Below are 23,315 nucleotides of genomic sequence, written 5' to 3'. Positions count from 1 at the left end.
ATATAAGTCTAGTTTTAACTTGCCCACTATGAGTGAAGTTTGTTTTTTCTTACTGGTTTATGAAGACAGATTTACTTTCAAGTACACCTTGGCTATATACAGCCCTGGGGCAAGTCTTGTCTCTCTCCCCTATGCAGTAGTTCTTCTGCTGTTAGCCAAGTGCCAGAACCCACCCACAGAGAGCACAGCAGTACCGGTTTTACCTCTGAATCTCAGAACTGAGACCAAGTCCTCACTGAATCTGTAGGGACTGAGCTGTGTCTCATTCTTCTCCTGTCGTCTGACTCAGAAGCTGCCCTTCAGGGTGGTAGCTGAGCCCACTAAGGTTGGCATGTCATACCAAGTCCACCATCTTCTTGCTGTCTCTCTCTCCAGATTCTCTTTGTGCCTTATCCCAGTGCTCCGCTCTCTTTACCCTGAATGCTCACATGAAATCTAAACCCTTCCAACCCTACATCTTCCATTGTTACATTTCTAAGTAGCAAAGCATCAAAACACAGTTGTTTCTCGAGAAGTTTTTAATGATACTCTCTTGTATGCTTTAAACAGGATTAAACAGTGTTAAACAATTTTTTAAAATTCGGTGTAATTTTTTTTTAAAGCATTTCCTACTTCATCTTTCCCATAGTGCTAAGGGATGTAGGGACACAGCTGCAATCTTCATTTGCTCCAGCAAATGTTGTTGTTATTGTTGGGTTTCCCCAGATGCCTCCTCCTGTCTACAGTGGCTCTCCCTACTACTTTTCATAATGAGTTTGGTTTTAGTATTCTCTGTAGGTGTCACCGATGTCCTAAGTGGCCTTGAGAAGAACTCCATGAAAGGAGAGGATGTCTGAAGTGGAGGAGAAAGGGACGCCATTGAAGTTAATCACACGTGATGGCGATTCAACCTTCCTGTAATTAGTATTAGTTGCTAGAATGAAGCTGAGAGTAGAGAGGAAGACAAATAGTGATCCTTTCGTAAAATCACAATATAGGTAAAAATGCAACTTTATTTCTATCAGGACAAGGTGTACGTAGAAACATCACATAATCCCTGATACTTCGTGTAGCTGATGAAGTGAAATATGCCTGATTTCCAATCACCACTTCAGCACATGTTTTCAATATGTGTTTTCATCTAGAACTTTTATTTCTTGAAATCGAGATGTCAGGGAGTGGCCAAGCAGGATGATTAGCTCAGATCATTTAAGGAGTAGACCTTGGGCAACCTTGTTAACATTTTGAAGATAATTTTTTTTTAAATATAGCTTTATAATAATGTGGATTGAAATAATAGAAGCACTTCATTTTAAAAATCGAACATATCTGTACTTTAATGATTTTTCTTCAGTATTGCAAATTAAATTTTTATTTGTAGAATTTAGTAAAAGCAGAGTGGGGCATAGTACTTAAGCCTACAGTCTTATTCAAATTAAAATACCCAGATCTTTTAATTGATTATATCACTTAGAAAGGGTGTGATCTAATTAGTAATGTTGCTGTGCCTGGTTTTCTGATTTGAGAGATGGAAATGATAATAGTCATATATTAATACTAACTTAATGAAAAAAGAGGCCTTGCAGATGGGAAATACTCCTATCCATTTGACTAATGCCCTGATTTAGTTAATTCTAGGTCCTTCTTGCAATTAACAGATATTTACCAGCACGTAGGTGTTCTGGTGCCTGCTATGGAACGTGTACTGGGTAGACCTCCCATCTCTCCTCATGTGACTGCCTGGTAGGTGGCAGGGTAGAGGAGCCCCTTATTACTGGGCTGCAAAGAGGAGTTCATGGGGAATTTGGTGTTGACAAAGCAGTTACTAAGAATTTCTTATCTTCCAATCCCATGTCAGTTCCCACGGTTTATTGTCTCCGGTCAATATTATTTGCTGTGGATTAGGTACACGTGGCTTTTATTATTTTGCTAGTAATGTGGACATTTTTCTTCTTTACACATTGGCAAATGTACATCATGTTCTGTTTCCTGATGGCCTCAAATGTCTCCACTAATTCCTTAATGTAAAAGTCAGCAGTGGGAACAAGGCTGACCACAGTACTATGTCAGGAGGAATCCTAAAATTCCTAAGAAAGATGACATAAAGGTATTGTAGCTTATTCAAGAAGAGCATGGGGATTGGAATTGTATCCCAGTTTGAACACAGAAGCTTCCATTGGGTGACTAGCTGGGCTTCTTTAAACAAATCAAACTTATCTATGACTGATTTTTCTTCTTAGAATAAAGCAAATCTGGACAGATTGAGAGTGATGTTAGATAGGTGAGGAAAGTTAATATATGAAAAGCACATAGCAAAACACCTGGCATACAGCACTCATCCAAGGAATGATAACAAACCTTATCATTATCAAAATCATCTTGGGGATAAAGATCAACATTACAATGACTTGCAATTTTATGCCTTTTAAGGCCTGGCTTTTCAGAGATCCTGTTACCCTGTTTCAAGTCTTTTATTTACAATATTAAAACAAGTGGTGTTTTGGGTTTTCTCTGTATGAACCAGCTTTAAAAAGTGGTAACGAGATTGGTAGATCATAGGATGTGAAAGGGTGAGCCATCATTCTAAATGGTGTATCCACATTTCATCAAAAGAAATTGAGATGTAATGTTTTTCCTGCTTTAATCAATATAAATATCAAAGTCAATATTTGCATTCTTGAAATAGAAGCAGACAAAGGACCCTAACACTTCCCTGGTAAGGTGGCCATTAAGTTCCAGTTAGCCTGAAATAGGCCCAGATTATGTTTGTTTTCCTGGTATCCTTATTATTGGTGTCCCTTTTACTCTTAAAAGTTCAGTTTGGAAAATAGTATATAACTTACATGGTTGCAACATAAAATGGTAGACTTGTTAGGCTGTGGCAAATTTATGTAGCAAACTGAGAAAGGCACCTGACTGTCCAAATGTGATTTTTGAAATTCTGCTACCTACCTGTCTGACATGAGGACCTCCATAGTTCTCCTGGATCTAGTTGAAAAACTTTGTTATTCTGAGAACCTCCAACATAGGAGGAAGAACTGTAAACCTAAAAGGTGATGTCGTGATTGAGATCTAGTGGTTTTAGTGATTGACTAGGATTTAATGCTTTGATGGAGATCAGATTCCCATATGAAATAGTTTTTTTTGTAAACCACAGTAAAGTGCTCCATGCATATCCCACTTATATGAACTTGACTCAAAAAGAAATCAAGTTTATTTTATGAACTAATAATTGCTAAAATACTTCCCATTCTGATAGCCCTACTGCTGCATTTAATTGCCAAAGTACATGTTCTTGGGAACGCATGGACAGATTTTGATTTTTTTTTAAATAAAAGATAATTATCCCAAAGTCACACAGAAAAGCATCTCTTTTATTTTAGATAGAGTCACAGTTTTAAAAAAATGAGTAGTTACATTCACATTCAATGTGTATTAACTTTTTAGAGACTCTTAATATGTTTGTATTTTCTTTCTCTTCCTTCCAGGCAAACTCTTACCTTCACTACCTATCCACCTGTTCTCTAGCTAGTATTTTTATTTATTACTTACAGCTCACTTACTTGATCCCAAAGAAAGATCAGATTTAATTGGGAAATTGAGCAGAAGAAATGCACTGGCTTAGAAGCAAGCAATGGATACTAGCCAACTTTAGGGAGTTAGGCGGCCTTTCGCTTACAAAAGTTGTGGCCAAGAGGCAGGTAAACTACTCCGTAGTCATCGTCTAAGGAAGTACTGCCTAATAGGGTTCTTCTGTACTTGCAATTAACCATCTTGCTATGGATCGAAGGTAGAGTCACTTTATGTCAAAGCTACACTCTGCTATGGAATGTTAAAGTGAAGTTCCATCACACTTACAGTATTAAATCCTGCACAGGATATGTCTGGGAGTTGTAGGTGCCAATCACCCACCCACTCTACCCCACACTCCCACCCACAGGGCTGCTCTCCTGCTTTTCCCACCTGGGTTGAAAGACCTACCAAATCATACTCATGGATAAACAATACCATATACAATTACTCCTCAAAACTTTCTATTTTTCTGAAATATTTGATTTTATTCCTTCTGTTGTTTAAAATCTTATTTCTGTATGTAATAATAAAAATAGAAGTAAAAGACAAGATTTTCCTTCATCTCCATTTATATGTCACTAACACTGGAAATTTGGTTCATTCAAAGCAATTCATTGTATAAAAAGGTATTTATTTGAAGTCTCTTATTTAGAGTCTTCCATATTGCTCCATGTGGGATAAATGTTCGAATTTTCCATTTTACTTTCCACGTTATTATAGGGACATCATTTAAGTAAATTGTCGGGACAAATGAACTTTTGGGTAGAATTACACATTTTAAGTAAGTGAATACAATTTACAATTGGTATGGGTGGACTGTTTAGATAACTACATTGGAATTTTAAAATCTGATTATCTTATTCATGTACAAACCCAACTCCTCTCTTTTATGTTGAGAATTCTTGGTATGCTTTGACTTGCTCTGGAGATTCACATGAAGTCCTTGGACTTTAAATAATTACTTCACTTATACTAACTCACGTATACTAACTGCAAGTCTATGTTGTAGTCTCTCCTGAAAGAGTTCTCTAAACCTTACAAAACGTTCTTTCTCTGATTTAACTACACAGAATTGCCTTACCGAGAAATGTGAGTATAGTTTTCTTTTTTAAAAAGGGAAAATCTTTTCTCACAAAAGAACAAAGCCATGAATCTATAGAATATCCCTTCAAAATATTACTGTTATCCAACAGTATACTTGTATACTTTTTGGACTAAATGTATATATCAATATAAAAAGAGCATATAGGTTTATGTGTAGATACTCCCATTTAAGTCACTCAAAAAATACAGTTTCATGTCATGAAGAACAAAGGCGTTTTCAACATATATGATTAATTACGAGGCTTTGAGTCCACAGATAGAAATATCACCAGAAAACTGTAAAATCTCAGTAAAGATACAAAACCACAAATGCTTTTACACCATCTACTTCATGAGAAGTAGCTTCTAGTTTCAGCTAGAATAAACATAAGAAAAATATTTTGACAAATACAATTCTAATTCTGGTCAAAGGGATGTAAACTACATCTCCTACATCTTAATTATAGTTGGATCCTTTAGGGTAACTACTAGATGACTTGGAGGCTGTCAGTTTCTACTGGAAATGAGAACAAAGTATCTTTGTTTGTGTCAAAGATGTGGTTTTATCATTTAGAACCAGAAATAGCTTTAGAAACAATTAGGCCCGTTTTCCAATGCCTGTGCATTTGAATATTAACCATGCAAAAAGCAAAATGTTGACTATCTCAAACTCCAAAATTTAAATAGGAGATATTTTTTTCCAATAGGATAATTCATTCATCTGCATGATACATTTTATATAAAACATACCACTAGTTAACTTATCAAGGCAAAGCTCAACTCAAATGCTATGGTGTTGGATTGGAGAAAGCTTTTTTAAAATGACAAAAAGCTCAAAAATATATAAATAGCTGTGTTTAATTACATTAAAGTAAAACTGCATATAAACTTCTACAAACAAAAGATAAAACTGGAAAAAATTATAATTCCTTTAACAGTTAAGGAATTCATATTCTTAACATGTCCAGCATCCATGTGAATCAGTTGGGAAAAGACCAATGTCCAATGAAGGATTGGGAAGATGACATGCATGTGGGGAAAAATCTCATCCTCACTTATACAAATTGAAACTCAGCTATGTAACATACCTATCCTATTCCTATAGTTAAAAAAAAAAATTACTGACACAATGTGTCAATGGGGTGTCAGGAAAGCATGCATTCTCATGCGTTGCTGGTGGAAATAGAGATTAATACAATACAACAGGCAGTTTGGCAATATTTCTCAAAATTGAAATGTATAATTCATTTTGCTTAATAATTCCCCTTCTAGGAATTTATCCAGTGACATACATGCTATCTAAATGACATCTGTGCAAGATATATTTGGAAATAACTTAAATGTCCAACTGGTCAAATAAATTATAACACATTTCTATAGCCATTAAAATAAGGAAGATCCTGTGCTGATACGGAACGAAGAGTGTGTGCGTCCCCAGGTGTGTGTGTGTGTGTGTGTGTGTGCAAGCACACTTGTCCATGGAGCTAAGTGATAAAAGTTGAAACTAATTTGTAGGACAGAATCATTGTGTTAAAAATAAAGGGCAGGGATCAAGGAAATTCAAATCAAAACCACACTGAGATACCACCTTACGCCAGTTAGAATGGCAAAAATAGACAAGGCAAGAAACAACAATTGTTGGAGAGGATGTGGAGAAAGGGGATCCCTCCTACATTGTTGGTGGGAATGCAAGTTGGTACAGCCACTCTGGAAAACAGTGTGGAGGTCCCTTAAAATGTTAAAAATTGAGCTACCCTATGATCCAGCCATTGCACTACTGGGTGTTTACCCCAAAGATACAGACGTGGTGAAGAGAAGGGCCATATGCACCCCAATGTTCATAGCAGCAATGTCCACAATAGCTAAATTGTGGAAGGAGCCGAGATGCCCTTCAACAGATGACTGGATTAAGAAGTTGTGGTCCATATATACAATGGAATATTACTCAGCTATCAGAAAGAACGAGTTCTCAACATTTGCTACAACATGGACAGCACTGGAGGAGGTAATGCTAAGTGAAATAAGTCAAGCAGAGAAAGACAACTATCATATGATTTCTCTCATCTATGGAACATAAGAACTAGGATGATCGGTAGGGGAAGAAAGGGATAAAGAAAGGGGGGGTAATCAGAAGGGGGAATGAAACATGAGAGACTATGGACTATGAGAAACAAACTGAGGACTTCAGAGGGGAGGGGGGTGGGGGAATGGGATAGACCGGTGATGGGTAGTAAGGAGGGCACGTATTGCATGGTGCACTGGGTGTTATACACAACTAATGAATCATCGAGCCTTACATCGGAAACCGGGGATGTACTGTATGGTGACTAACATAATATAATAAAAAATCATTTAAAAAAAAAAAGGGCAGGGAAGCAAAAAGAAATCATGCTTCAATATCTTCGCTTGGGAGATATAATTGTTTGGCTGGGATACTTCTGGCAGCAAGAGACAGAAGGGAGATAGACTTTAAATTCTTGTGCTGTGTATCTTGAAATTTGTGCTGTGTGCGTATGTTGTGGGTGCGTGTGTGTGTTAACTTTGATAGTATTTTGATTTTTAAAAATATTTACTCAATGTTGTCTTTAGGAATTTGAATTATTCTTACTCTTCTAAATTTATTTTGTTGTGCACTAAAGAAAATCTGATGCATGCCCAACTAACAAATCTTATAAATCAAAGGGTGTCAAAATGTTCTTTATAGGCTCATAAAGCAGGGTTTTTTTCCCCTAAGACAATAACATGATGCCTAAAAAACTTAGTGAAACACAAGACATAGGGTATATGACCCTGCTCTTCAACTTATTACATAAGTCACTTAAGTTCCATTTCCTCATTGTTAAATAGCCAAAACTTGCTCTAACATACAATACTGTAAAAGTCCAAAGACATAACATATGTAAAATTGTTTTGTAATCAAACAAGGAATACAAGTGTAAATTATAGGAAAAGTAAATTTTTTCAGAAGGAAACCAAAATAAAGCATGTATTTAGGATACATCATCAGCAAAATCGGTACATTTTCCTATTTCCTTACTTTTGCCTCTAGGCACAGATATCCTCATCCCAGCCTGTATCAGATGAAAGTTTAACTGTACCTGCTTCTCTTTCTGTATCTATCAAGAACTGTTAATAATTTAATTGTGCCTTTGTGTTTCCTTCAAATCTCTCCAGACTGCCTCCTTTTGTATTAAAAAAAAGCATAGTATTAAGGAGGCCACGTATTGCATGGAGCACTGGGCGTTACACGCAAACAATGAATCATGGAACACTACATCAAAAACTAATGATGTATTGTATGGTGACTAACATATAATAAAAAAATTAAAAAAAAAGAAATTAGGTGAGAGTAAGGAGATAAGGTATGTGTTTAACTAGAAACATCAGAGGTCTTTGCAAACATGCAAGTCTCCTGTTGAATTTCAGTTTTTAGCATTTAACTTCTTAATGTGTATTCTTAGAGAAGAAAACTAATGAGTGAGGAGGAGGAAGAAAAGGAACAGGAGGAAATGTGTGTTTATTAGCTCCCCTGAATCCCAGATTAGGGGTATTAATGTACAAGGGGTATCAGTGTATAAAATTTAAAAATAAATAAAGCATAGTAGGTTAATTTCTATACCCAAGTGAAATACATATCTACATGTTAATGATTGCGAGCTTGAATCCCTTAATAAGACATTTTATGGCTCTTTTCTGTAACTATGTCAGATTTCCAGGGGAGCTGTTTCAGGACAGTTTGGCCTTAAAGAATAAAGGAAGATGTGTGAGTACCTTAGTGGGCTGAAGAGGAACTCGACTCTTATGTAAAAGTAGTTAAGTCTGGAAATTGAAGCAACTGTAGGCATTTCATTTTTCTTAGATACAGAATGTTCTAGATGAATGTCAAATTTCTGAACGAAAATGACCTCGCCTGATGAAAGATTGAAACAATATCACCATTTAAGTGCAACATGATTTTTAATGTCTTTCATGAAAATCTCATTTTACTGGAAATGGCAGTAGAGCTGTGAGAAAGCTACATACAGTATTTAAAATAAAATATCTAAGTGATCTTGCAATGTATTAGGACAAGTTTTAACATAAATTACACTATTAAAAAAACCTTTAGAATGTATTATCAGGCCTTCACTACCCCACTACAACTTCTGCTATTTTCAAGCAATTTCTCAGAATAATAAAACTTTTTGAGAAGAAGCAAGTTCATCATTGAAATAACTACAATAGAACTTTGGGTAGACAGAACAAATAATAGACCCGAGAACTAATTAAATATGATTGTTCAGGCACATTAATATTGGGGAATACTTACAAGTTTTCAATTTTCCCTTTCCGTGATTGGTAGCATTTATCTATTGAGTGGAGTTTTGGTTTGGGCAGAATGATTCCTGGGGAGGAGACCGATAATAGTCAAACGCAGGAGGACTTATAGGGCATTGGGATCCATCCAAACCGGCTTCCAAGAATGGAAAAGCAGGAACACTGAGATAAATACTCCCCCCCCCCCTCAGGTACTGTTATGACGTAAGTTGGGTCCTAATTACGGCCACTGATTTCATTCAGTCTTACAGTGGAAACCTAACTACTTTTACAGTACCACATCAGAAAGTTTAGAGAGCAGATGTATTTAATGCAACTTCATTTTAGCAATGGGGCGATAAAATTATTGTTTCCCTTGAAGGGAACTGGAAATTAGGAGAAGGGAGATTTAGTTATTATTTTTTTCATTGATAACATATGACGCTATATCAGAAATAGAGCCCGAACTGGAGGAAATCACTTGGTTGCTGTAATAGTAGCTGATCAGTGCACTTTTGATTATCAGTTTCTGAATCACAGATAGCTTGCTTACTTTGTTACTGTTGTCTTACTTGGTGTCTCCAGTCAGTGTCTAATCAATCTCTGACAATCCATTTTCTAGGTGATCCCTAGAACCACCAGCCATCTCAGCTTTATGAGTATTTCCCTTGTAAACATGGTTTGAAAGGAAAGAGTTGGCTTGGTGTTCAACAGAAACAAAATTGTTATGTTTATTTTTGTCATAGAGCAAGTTCTTGCTATTCATGAAAGGTATGTCTTGAATTCATAAATACCGTTATTTTAGAGAGAGATGCTGAGTCAGTGGAATACTAGCATGACTGACCAACATAATGAGTCCCTCCCACAGACCAGCCTTGCGGTTCGCATATCCGTAGGGTACTTACATACATTACCTCAAGAAAGCCCTATAACAATCCTATATTGTAAATATTATTATCAATCTATTTTGTATCATAGACCTCGGTGTTGACTGTGAGAAGTACAAAAAGCATTTTAAATCCTAAGATCAAAATATATATAATAGATTCAGTAATCCTTTTTTATTAACTCTAAAAACGTTGTTCATCTTCTGAGTCATGAACTGTTTGAGAATCTGATGAACTAACATCATCAGATGATCAAGCATCCAGTGCCCATTACCTATAAATTATAAAGATCGATAAATATTCCCAAAGCTTTAAGATTGATATTTACATACATTTCATGGTTTCTAAGGTGACCCTAAGTCTTTGTTCTTCCACTAAATATTGGTGACATAAATGGCAGCAAATCACCCATAGTTTGTATCTGGATTTTTGAAATTATCACTCCCTATCTGTTTCTGCCCCATTTTTTTCTAAATGCACTATCCTCCTACAGACAGCCATGCAGAGCACTCAGTGTCTGCCTATTTGAAGATGTAACACACTTTTCTCTGGTGTACATGCTGGCAAATGGAATCTTGCATCACAAAGTATGTGCATATTTAATTTCCCTAATTAATTTTCCTTCCAAACAGGTTGTATACCAATTTGCATTTTCATCCCCAGTTTAGGAATGTCCATTTCTTTATACTCTCACTTACACTTAAAATTATCCAACAATAAATAATATTTAGTTGATTTTTTAAAAAAGATCCCATTGCTGTTTTATGGTACAATCCTGATTATTAATGGGACTGCACATGTTTTCATAAGGATTTTTTCATAATTTTGTGTCCCATTGTATAGGTTTTTCTGTGAATTTGCTATTTGTATCTTTATCCATTTAACCTTATTTACTGTTTTGTCATTTCCTTATTAATTTGCTTGTCTTTGATTTCCTTTATGGTATCTTTTGTCATGCAGAAGACTGTAAAGAATGTTGAAAAGGCAGTTAACTTGTAGCATGAGCATACAAGTTAAGCATAATTCTTGATAGAAATACAACATGAGAAATCCAAGAGCCTGTCAAAACATTTCTTTATCTTCAATATTGGTGATAGTCTAAGGTTTCAGAAGATAACTCCTAAAAGAATACATGCATATATTCCTCCTTCTAAGTTCTAATCTTTACAACTATCTTAGGTATAACATCAATCCTATGTGAATGAGAATAAAAAATAAAGAAATGTGTCTTGAAGAATGTTGAGTAATCTCTCATTTTAAAAATCTTACCTTCTGTCTTTCATCAAGTCTCTGATTCTAACATGTTTTACTAAATTGTCATTATTACATTATTTTCAATTTAAATAATCCTGACTGTGGTTGAATGGATTTTGATTGAAACACCAATTTCAAGGATCAGTGTTAAGGGGGATTTAAGTCTGGGGATGAGTATAATAGGAGGACAGAACGTACATGAGAGCCTGTGGTCACAGTTGGTAACCATAAGAAAGTCTAAGGCAATGCAGAGTGACTTTGGTGTGTCTTTGATGGTGTCTAAGGCATAAGCAAGGATATTGTCAACAGTGGGAAGTTTGGATTAGAGGGCGGCGATGAACTTCATGTAAATTGACAAGTGGGCCGGATGAGAAGTGATGAGAGCTTGAACTCATATCGAAAGAGTAGATCGAGGGAGGAGACAATAGTTTTAGTACACACTTAATAGAGGAATCCTCCTTCTACTTCCCCAGTGAGCCTGGCAGGGAAATGGGTCTTGGATAAGATAAAAAGTCCGAACAGGTCAGGTGGAGGAAGTTTCCTCCAGGGTTCTTTGTAACTGGGATAGGGTAACTTTTAGAGATATGTTCCTGGCTCAGCAGTAGACTCCTTTCTTAGTCTCACTTTGTGTGTTGGGGTGTGTGTGTAGGGGAGGCAGCATGATTTGAAAGTGTCTGATTGAAGAAGGGGAAGAAACAATGCTCTAGAATCCAGAAGTACTAACTCGGGTGTTGAGAAATAACGGCCAGTGATCAAGAAGTTAGGCAGATGTTTCCCTATCTTCTTATTTGTTTAGACTGAGGGTCACGCTCACTGCTCATTGACTAAATCCTTCTCACGGAAATTTTTTGTTTGGTCTGCACAAGACTTAACTATTTTAAGTCAACATATAAGAAATTGTACATGAGGATTCCTGGCTTCTGTGTAAGAACTGGAAGCTCTGGAAACCTGGTCCTCGTTCCCATGTGGCGGCAGGCAGTGGAGCTGAAGAGTCGTTTCTTGATGGAATTTTAGTGCTCACTTCTTCATTCTCACCACATAGCTTGCTTCTTACGCATGGCCTGTTCCACTGAGATTTGTGGTGTTCTTTCTCTCCTCTCCTCTCCTCTTTCTCTTCTCTCCCTTTCCACTCTCTCCTGTCCTCTCTTTCCCCTCCCCTCCCCTTCTCATCTCTTCTCATCTCATCTGCCTGATTTCAGTAAACAGTTTGGAGACTTCAGGATAAGATAAGGCTCAGCGTTAATCTTTGGGACATAGAGGAGTGTGTGTGTGTGTGTGTGTGTGTATGTAAATATATATGCACGTACATCTGATTCAACCGTTACCAATAAATAAAAGATAAAGGTCTGTAACTTACCCTTATACTCAAAGAGAAGCCTTTCATGCCTTAGATGCTTCTGTGAAATTAGCAGTGTCAAACCCATCGCCTCACGGCTAATATTATTTGGAGGTACGCGAAGGACCAGAGATAACCACAAAATGACCCACTAGGAGCCTGCACCACAACTGCCACCAGAGGGTCCTTCTAGACTGATAATGCAGACCTAGTGTTACATCCTAAAGACAAGAGGGATTTGTGTCAGGGAAGGTCTAACCTCGCTAGTAAGGAGGAGATTGTGCTAATGGTGGCTGGAGATTCTAAGGCAGAAGTTAGAAGTAAGCACTCTCAAAGGCAGGGGACTTGAGGATAGGAATTTTCAGGATTTACTGAAAGACTCTCTGGAAGGTGTTAACTCTTCACGTGTGTTACCCTTGAACTTTGGCAAAAGTTCTGTACTGTGTACAGTTCTGTGTGTTTTAATTTAATAAATTAGTTTTGGTATTTTTATGTGCTTATTGTACAGGCATGGCAGCATTGTTGGCACACATATTTTAGTTAAGCCCCCTCAAGGATGTTTTCGTCCTTGTTTGTATTCCATGGTGTGCTATGGATGTGCTATAATTTAAGTAACCCATGTTTTTTCGCCTTTTCTTAAACAGTGTGGGAATGGAGAACAAAAACATCTTTTGTTGGTACTATGCCATTCCCGGAAAATGGACATTTTTGTAAGACAGCCTACTGTAAAAGGACATGCTTCTTATAGTGTGTGTGACAGTGATCCAGTGGCTCACGCTATTTGAGCCCCTTCCTGGTTACTCTCAGAGCTACCTTATCTATGGCACAGAGATTGGAAAATGCTGCATCTGTGTATAATTTTCTTTTCCTAACATGACCCTTTCAAAAATTGTTATATCCTTGATAGTCTGCAAGGTTGTGTTGTGAGAGACAAAATACCCAGCTAGGAAAAGACACGTGTTCCACTCTGATAGCCATATCTGTTTTTGTGTTATGTTGACTTACCTTCCTGGTGGAGAGTCCATGCTCATCTGATTCTCTGAGTACATTCTGTTATCCGTATTGATAGAACTACATAACTGGACCAACGTGGAAGCAAAGGAGAAAAGTGTTCTGGAACCACCCTGAGGTTCCAGGCTGTGAAGATGTGCACATTCGATGTGCCACTCCAGCTTTTCTCCTGAGTGGAGCAGATTTCAGGATTCACCCAGTTGTTTAGGCCACGAGCCAGGCAAGATCATGGCAACGCACAAGGGGACCACTGATCTTAGTTACACATTGGACATGTTCCTACACTTTCTCCACATAGAATATTTTGGGACTGCTCTGGGCAAAGTTTAAGACATGAGAGTTGTTATTATAATTGTTCTTATTGTTGTTATTATTTATTTATTTATTTATTTATTTATTTATTTTATTCCTCTGCCCATTTCTGTGTTTATTTATGTCCTGGTATCACCTTTTTCATTCTCCCCTGACTTCTATGTTTCATGTTTCCTGTTGGCTACTAAAATTTACCAGGCCTCTCTTCTCTGAAAAATATCCCAGTGCTCCAAATTCATTTCTGCTTTCCACCAAAAATTACCTCTTTTTTTTTTTTTTTTGGTCAATCACAGCAAAGAGGGAGACTTTCTGGAAGTTGGAATGGCTACCATAGCTTGCTTAAGCTTCCTGGAAATACTTGAGCTTAACCACATAAGCGAATGTCATTTTGGGTGAAATCTCAGGCAGAATGACAGAGCAAGGGGTGTTAGCCACTGGGGCGAGATATTTGCCAGCCTCGGGGAAGCCTTCCCACACTCTTTACTGGACCCCAGCTGAAGATCTGTTTCTGGCTCGGCCGACTCCTACTTCCATCAGTGTCTTGACCTAGCAGTGAAGAGAGAAAACCAATACTGCTGTTACACGTTACAAACTGAGCGAACTAATATGTTTTCAAGGGCACATTTTCCAATTTCCAAATTATGCTGGCACTTCATTTATCACTCTTAGTTCTCACTGAGTTCTTAGCATTCTGCTTTCAATTGGTGTCTTTTTTTTTTTAAAGATTTTATTTATTTATTTGACAGAGATAGAGACAGCCAGCAAGAGAGGGAACACAGCAGGGGAGTGGGAGAGGAAGAAGCAGGCTCATAGCGGAGGAGCCTGATGTGGGACTCGATCCCAGAACGCCGGGATCATGCCCTGAGCCGAAGGCAGACGCCCAACCGCTGTGCCGCCCAGGCGCCCCCTCAATTGGTGTCTTGACAAGAGAGTAGGAATTAAAGCACAACACTGTAAACATTGTCTCTGACAGCAACTCAGGGAAACATTCGGTAGCAGGAGGGTAAAAAATCTGTATCTTCTGATTATTTGCACATTTAGACTATACACGTTATTCAAGTTTTCACTTTGGATAAGTAATTGAGAATTATTTACATTTGATCCTTTTAATATTAAATATAATCTTTTGTGGCCTAAATGTCTCAAGATGTGTATGAAGTGTTAAAGCAATGATATAATAAGTTGAAATGATTTGTATATTCAAAAAAGCTAGAATTACTAGTGAAAATTACAGTGTAATTAGAAAAATGTGTTATCAATGTGTGAGGCCAAATTTTATCAACAGACCTAGAAAATAGTTCTAATAACAATGTAAATGAATTGTAGTGAAAACATTGACCTTGTCTGAAAAATGGGGAGCATGTGTGAAGCATATGTGTATGAGAAATGTGTAAGAAATATTAAGGAAGTTATTTTGACTACAAAACTTGAAAATATCTAACATTATGGATTCCTATATTTTTGTAGCATTTTCAGAGGAATAGATATAGTATTCATGTAAAATTGGTTCTTTCTGTAATCTTAAAAGCCTGCCAGTTAGTAAATACTACTTTTCCTATTAAGTTTGAATGAATTTTGTTACCCCTATCTTTCTGACTCCTTCAGAAATGTCACTCCCTACAGTGAATCATTACCGAACCCCTTGCACATGTTTTCCAAAACCACTTTCAAAACTACCATCTCCTTTTTATACATTTACACAAGAGATACATAGTAGGGTATGTTTTGTCATTTTACAGATAAGGACATTGATGCCCAAAGAGGTTATGTGTCTTGCCTGAAACCCGGAAATTGGTATCTGAACCTCATTTTCTCTTTTCTAATTGACTAAAATGTCTGTGTTCTATTGCTTTCTAGAATAACAGTCTCATCATATACATATAGTGTTACAGCGATGAGATCATAAGTTTACATATATCTGTGTATGTATATAAATGTGTATGTGTGTGTATCTACATATACAGCCTTCGTCGTGATGCTGAGACATACCACTGAAGGAGAGCGGTATCACATTTCAGTTTCGGAAGATCATAAATCCATAATATGATTCAAATGATGGTGTTTTTATGAGTAGGCACTAGTTAAAATAGTTTAGATTTGTATGCAATCACGTCTCTCTCCTTTTGCATTTTTCATGCATGCCTCTTAGATCTATATTTCCCTCAGACAATTCACTTTTCAGATAACATGTCTGTTTCCACAATACACACTTTACATTTTCTTAGCCTCCGTTTACCTCTCTTTTCATGTTATCATTTCTTCAAATCAGTAAGATCAAATATCTAAGCCTTTGTTTTCATGTATCTTTCAGCACAAAAATGTAAATGTGTTCACAGGTATGGAATACTATGGGACTTTTCAGATAGTGTTTAGTCACATTTGGATGATTGAAGATAAATGTTTTAATAAAACAATCTGGGAACTTGAGATGATGTGTAGAGAATCTGTGCTTAAGTGATAAATACAGGGGCACCTGGGTGGCTCAGTCGTTGAGCGCCTACCTTCGGCTCAGGGCATGATCCTGGGGTCCTGGGATCAAGCCCCACATCAGGCTCCTCCGCTGGGAGCCTGCTTCTTCCTCTCCTACTCCCCCTGCTTGTGTTCCCTCTCTCGCTGGCTGTCTCTCTCTCTGTCAAATAAATAAAAATAAAAAACCTTTAAAAAAATAAATACAATATTGTTACAAATAATACAAGGAGATCTATAAATAAATGGCTCCTCAGACTAACAGAATATTTTAAAAGTAACATCTGTAAAGTCTATTACAAAACAATAGTCATAACAGAATAAGTTGAGAAGTAAGTTTATTTTATGTTTTTTTTTCTTTTCCATCACTACCACAGGGTAAGACAGTATCATTTCTTATCTGAACTGGTCTAATTCCATTATTCCCTCTAAAACATTCATTATACTTGAGCCAGGATGATCTTTCCAAACTGAAATGTGATTATATCACTCTCCTTCAGTGATCTATCTCAACATCAAGATGAAGACCAAACTCCATTTTAAGTCTGATTTAATATGACTTTAAACCTCAGTTGTAACATATTCCTACTGTCCATGTAGACATGTCTTCTCCTGACTGGCACACTCTCTCTATTCTAGGACCTCATGCCTAATTAGGTCCTATTTGAATATCGTTTGTTAACAACTTTCCTGAATGGGTGTAAGGTGTGCCAGTGGTATCCTGAATAAATCCCTATACTGATAGTTTATCTCACAAATTAAAATTACTTAGGTATTTTTGTTCCCACTTGGCTCTAGGCTCCTTGTTATTACACAGTGAAATTTGTTCATCAGTATATCTTATGATCTAAGAAATATAGGTTTAATAAACATGCCATTGATTAATGTTTATAGCTACATTTTATCTCACAATATTATGAACTGTGAATATCTTGGCAAATACAGTTGTTATTCAGCATTGTAAATGTTGCATGTAGTGAGTGAACATGGTCACTTCTGTCTAGTTAAATTTGTATGTATTTATACATATTAAGTTGTAGACGCATACGGACTCTTGACTTTAAATCTATGCTATAGACTTTACATTTTTAGAGTTATTTTAGTTTTGATTATGACATAGAAGATACTAAAAACCAAAGGAAATATTACACGAATTAATGAAACGATACAGTGTAATAATATGAGGCAACATATTTTAAAATAGGCATTTATGACTTAATAATAGCATTCCCGATCGGCTTTCTGTCAGAGTTAAAGTGGAACTGGTATAATAATAGGCCTACTTTATAGAAAAGCATTGATAAAGAATTTTCGTGGTTGATGATAAACTTGAGCTGGCTTCCTACAAAACAAATTATTCAGCTATACAGTGACTTTCCCAAAGAGCACATTTGCATGATCTTCAAGTTCACTGCTGGAGAGACTCTAAATAATAATCAGGCCATAAAGCCAGAGAAAGGCATTTTAGATTGCCATATAATTTGCACTGAGAACTTTTGAGAATTCCAATGGAGGCTGAACATCAGTAATCCTTCTTGGATAATAATGGAAATAATTAGGAAGGCTTCAAACAGCCTGTCTCTGTAAAAGTTTAGTGTCCTAAATGTGAGAGAGCAAGAACATTGAAAGTTGTTTAACGGCTTTTTGAACAGATCTAATCAGGCAAGTTTTACCCTCTGACACAAATTGGGTCTTGGCTGATGAAAATTGAAGCTACTGTTGCAAGGAACATTCAGATTCTTGCATACTTTTTACCTGCTTGAACAAACCATAGAGGAAAGTAATGATATACCTGCCTTAAATCACTTGGCCTTTCAAATTTGATATGCATTTAGAAGCAAACTGGAAATCTTTTCAAAGTGAGCAAAAAAATATTTCAAATGTCCCTACATATTACTTTTATAACTCTTTCATAAGCCACTTACATAGTCAAGGCAGAATCTTAATTACACTAGAAAAATTAAGATAATTAAATAGAAGTGAACCTAAAATCTGTTTCTGAGATCTACTTTTATATCTTCCATTGAATTATTGTGTATCTTTGGGATACTTTCAACTAAACATGTTTACAGAATTTCCATGTTATTCTACTCCAAGATAGTATTTGTCATCATTCAGAAGAACAAAGTCAACTTGAGTTAATGTAGGGAAGTCACCTATTCCAAAATTTGCTTCTTTTTTTTCATACTATTGACAACTTTAGAAGTGTGCTCTTGGTTTGTGAAAAAGACAGAAATAATATCAATATTAACTCATACTTGACATAACTCATACCCAATCCAGAAATCTTACAGAGAGCATGAAATAACCTGGAAAGGGACCATTTCTGAGCATTGTGGTTGTTCTGGAACTTAAATAGTATTTTGAAAAGTGTTGCTAACATTAATTAATGCTTCATTTTACACATTTAGGAGTTCAGATCTATGAGAAGGACAAATTTTAAAGTCTTAAGAGAGCTACCCATTTCAACTAATCTATGCTAGATATTTGACTACTATACTTCAAGCTGTCTAATAAATTTGGATGATATGTTGTATGTTCAAATTTATTACGAACATTAAAAAGTGGACACCACTCACACAAACTAACTCAAAATGTATCAAAGACTTAAATGTAAGATCTGAAACCATAAAACTGCTAGAAGAAAACAGGAAAAAAGCTCCTGGACATGGATCTTGGCAATGATTTTTTTTGGATATGGTAGCAAAAGCATAAGCAACAAAATAAAAAATAAGGAAGTGGGACTACATCAAATTAAAAAGCTTCCACACTGGGGTGCCTGGGTGGCTCAGTTGGTTAAGCAGCCAGCTCTTAGTTTCGGCTTGGGTCATGATCTCAGGGTCTTGGGATCTGCTCCATGCTCAGTGGGGAGTCTGCTTGAGGACTCTCTCTCTCCCTCCACCCCCTCCCACACTCGGGGTCATGCTCTCTCTTTCTCTAAAATAAATATTTAAAAATAAATAAATAGAAATGAAAAGTTTCCATACAGCAAAAGAAATGATCAACCAAATGAAAAGGCGGTCTGCAGAATGGGGGAAAATATTTACAAATTATATCCAAAGTATATAAAGAACTCATACAATTCAATAATAACAAAAATCCTCCAATTAAAAAAGGGCCAAAGACCTACATAGACTTTTTTTCCAAAGAAGACATTCAGATGGCCATAGACACATGCAAAGGTGCTCAACATCACTCCTCATGAGGGAAAAGCAAATCAAACCCACAGTGAACTATCTTCTCCTCATACTTGTTAGAATGGCCATCATCAGAAAGACGAGTAACAAAGGCTGGTGAAGATGTGGAAAGAAGGCAACCTCTGTGCACTGTTAGTGGGAATGTAAACTGGTGCAGGCACTGGAACACAGTATGGATGTCCTCAGAAATTCAAAACTAGAACTACCATGTGATCCAGAAATCCCAGTCGTCGGTATACATCTGAAGGAAATGACATCACTGTAGAAGCGATATCTGCCTCATGTTCATTGCAGCATTGTTTGTAACAGCCAAGACATGGAAATAATGGAATGTCCATCAGAGGTGAATGGATGAGCAAAATCTGGAAAATGTACACACACACACACACACACACACACACACACGGAATATTCAGCCATAAAGAAGAAAATCCTGCCATTTGTGGCAACATAGGTGAATATTGAGAGCATTATGCCAAGTGAAATAAGTCAGAGAAAGACAAATACTATATGATGTCATTTACTCGTGGAATCTAAAACAACAGCAAAAAAAAAAAAAAAAAAAAACAACAAAAACAAAAACAAAACAGAGAAAGATCAGATTTGCTGTTACCAGAGGTGGGGATGGGGGGGTTGGAATGAGGAGAATTGGAGGAAGTTAATGAAAAGAAACAAACTTCCAGCTATAAGATAAATAAATACTAGGAATGTAACATATACAACATGATGACTATAGCTAATACTGCTGTACGGTATATTTGAAAGCTGCTAAAAGACTAGATTCTAAAAGACCCCATCACAAGGATAAAAACATTTTTTCTTTTCTTTGTGTATCTATGTGAGCTGATGTTAACTAAGCTTTATGTGCTAATCATTTTGTAATATATGTGGGTCAAGTCATTATGTAATTTATACGGTTCTGTATGCCAATTATCTTGATAAAACTAAAAAAAATCAAATTTGTGGAAATGGCTTTCTATGTGCTCTAAAAACTAAGATATTTTTGTAGAATCACCTCAGTAATTTTCAGCAAGACACTTACTGGAAATATTCAGGTTGAGAGTTATCTTTATGCTTTTTCTGATAAATAATAGTTTGTCTTTGAGCACATCTTTCTTTTCTTCCTTCTCCTGAAAATTATAGGCAGAAAGATGAATCATTGATTTTTAATAGACTCTGTGTGCATGTACATGTGTGTAAATTTCAGTAACATCTGGTTTTAGTTTCTAGGAAAAAGCTAATACTAGTGAAATCAGTAAGTGATACAGTGGTGTTCCTATCTGACATGGGATGTCAATGGAAAGCTTATTGGATTAAGCAACTCTTCATGGAAATACACACATCATTGTAAATCTACTTAAGGAAAAGATAGTGAAAGTAGAAATTATTATCATTTTTCCCATAAAAACCAGTTCTCAATTTACACTTGCCATGTTGCTAATGGGTCTTGGGAAATCTTAAAATTGAAATGAAATATTTACTTCATTTTTCTATTTGTTGTTATTTTAACAAATTCCAAGTTTTACGTGGTGCTTTATCTTCCTCTTAAATGTGACTTCTTCATGGCCTCTCTGTTAAATTTCATTGTTTAAGATTGCCTTTTAGCCCAATTTTAAGAGTTGTTGTTATTTTGTAAGCTATCCTTTGCCTTTCTGATGCTACTAAGTATCTTCGGAATATCAGAAAAATGTTGTCCTTCTTTAGCTTTTGAGTTATACTCACTTGAACAAAAAGCCATACAAAAGAATTTCAGAAGCATAGAAATACACCTTAAATTATTATGCTGTTTTCAAGTTATAATAAACTTCCTTAACAGATTTAAAATTTCACCATCGGGATGACTCTTTTGAGCAAGTAAGAGGTTTTATAGCCAGAATGCTATTATTCAAGTATTATCGATAATATATATAGGAACATCTTTATAAACTCTCAACCAAGATAGCCTAGTCCAACTGTGGGCAAGTCTAAGAACTAGAAAGCTTTTTGATATTTTGAACCTACTCTTAAATTTTTCATTTTCTTTCAGAACTCTGTCATTCTCTTCACTCTTCTTTCTGTATTCTAGTGTGTTTGATTTTGACTACTGTCCAATTTCCTTATTCCTCTGTCACTATCTTGAAACTTTGTTCAGTACACACTGACATCATTTTTCACTCATCAGTATTCTTCCTTCTGAAATTTGTCCTTCTCCCATCAATATCCAAACAGAACTCTCTAGAACCAAACCTAAACTTAACATCTTATATAAAAATTAACTCAAAATGGATCATAGATCTAAATGAGACATTTAAAAAAACGCTATAAAACTTCTAGAAGAAATCACAGGAAAAATTTTTCCTTTGCTTAGGTTAGACAAGGAGCTCTTAGACATGACACCAAAGGTACAATCCATAAAAGAAATAAAATAATATAGACCATCAAACTTAAAAACTTTTGCTCTGTTGTGTGATCCCTATTAAGAGGATCAAGGTCTATTTAGAGTATCAAGTTTGTCATTGACACATATTATCAAATCACATATCTGAGAAACAATTTTTATCCAGAATATATAAAGAATTCTCTAATCTCAGCAATTAAAAAAAATCAGAAAATAGGCAAATCATTTTAACAGATATTTCTCCCAAAAGGGTATAGAGATGGCAAATACACACGAGAGAAAAGATGTTCACCATCATTAGTCATTAGGGAAATACAAACTAAAGCTACAGTAAGATACCATTGCATACCTATTAAAACGGCAAAAAAATTAAAAAATACAGTATCAAGTGTTGACAAGGATAGAGGGCAACTGGATTTCTCAAACATTGTTGATGAAAACGTAAAATGTCATAGCCATTCTGGAAAGCAGCTCAGCTGTTTCTTAAAGTTAACAACCACGATACAGCCCAGCCCTCCTGGGTTTCTATCCTAGCGAACTAAAGTATGTTCATGTCACTTTATAGTAGCCAAAAGCTGGAAAGCACCCAAAATTCAACTGGTGAATAAAGTGTGATACAACAAATACAAAGAAACAAACTAATGATACAAAAAATGATTTAGAAGGATGTCAAGGATTTATGCTGAGTGCAAAAGCCAATCTGAAAAAATTGGATATGATATGATTCTGTTTCTATAACATTCTTGAAATGGCAAAATCATAGTGATAAGTAGTCAGTTGCTGCCGGAGGTTAGGGTTGGGGAGGAGGACAGAACTGTTAATGGGTAACATAAGGGAGTGTCTTTGTGCCGATGGAGCCGTTCTGTACCCTAATGGTAATATGTACCATGTGGTGATGCTTCAACAAATTTACACTTGGTATAAAATTTCAAAGAACTATACACATAAAAGAGAGCAAAAGAAGAGTGCATTTAAAATCTATATAAAGTATATTTGCAAGTTAAGGGTATTGTGCCAATGTTGGGGCACCCGGGTGGCTCAGTTGGTTAAGTGTCTCGCTCTTGATTTAGGCTGAGGTCGTGATCTCAGCGTCATAAGATCAAGCCCCGCATTGGGCTCCACTCTGGGGGTGGAGCCTGCTTGAGATTCTCTCTCTCTCTCCCTCTCTCTCTCTGCCCCTCCCCCAACTCGTGCATGTGCACTCTCTCTGAAAAGAAAAATTTAAAAAAAAGAGTATTGTACCAATGTGAGATTCCTGCTTTTGACCATGTACTGTGGTTATGGAAGATATGATCATTGGGTGAAGCTGCTTTAAAATATACCAGAATGATCATTACTATTTTGAAACTTCAGGAAGCCAACATATTTCAAAATAAAAAGTTGCATTTAAAAGAAAGAAGAGGGAATTGGGTATTTAGGGACAATTAGAAGTCTGTCACACTCAATAAAAAAATTTAAGGTCTTGAACAGGATTACAGTTTTTAAATTTCATTATTATCCTAACACTATCATAGCTTAAGCAAAACCGCATTTAATAACATATG

The sequence above is a fragment of the Ursus arctos genome, unplaced genomic scaffold, assembly GCF_023065955.2.
Source record: "Ursus arctos isolate Adak ecotype North America unplaced genomic scaffold, UrsArc2.0 scaffold_6, whole genome shotgun sequence".
In the NCBI taxonomy this organism is placed as follows: Eukaryota; Metazoa; Chordata; class Mammalia; order Carnivora; family Ursidae; genus Ursus; species Ursus arctos.
This window is presented reverse-complemented; position numbering follows the sequence as displayed.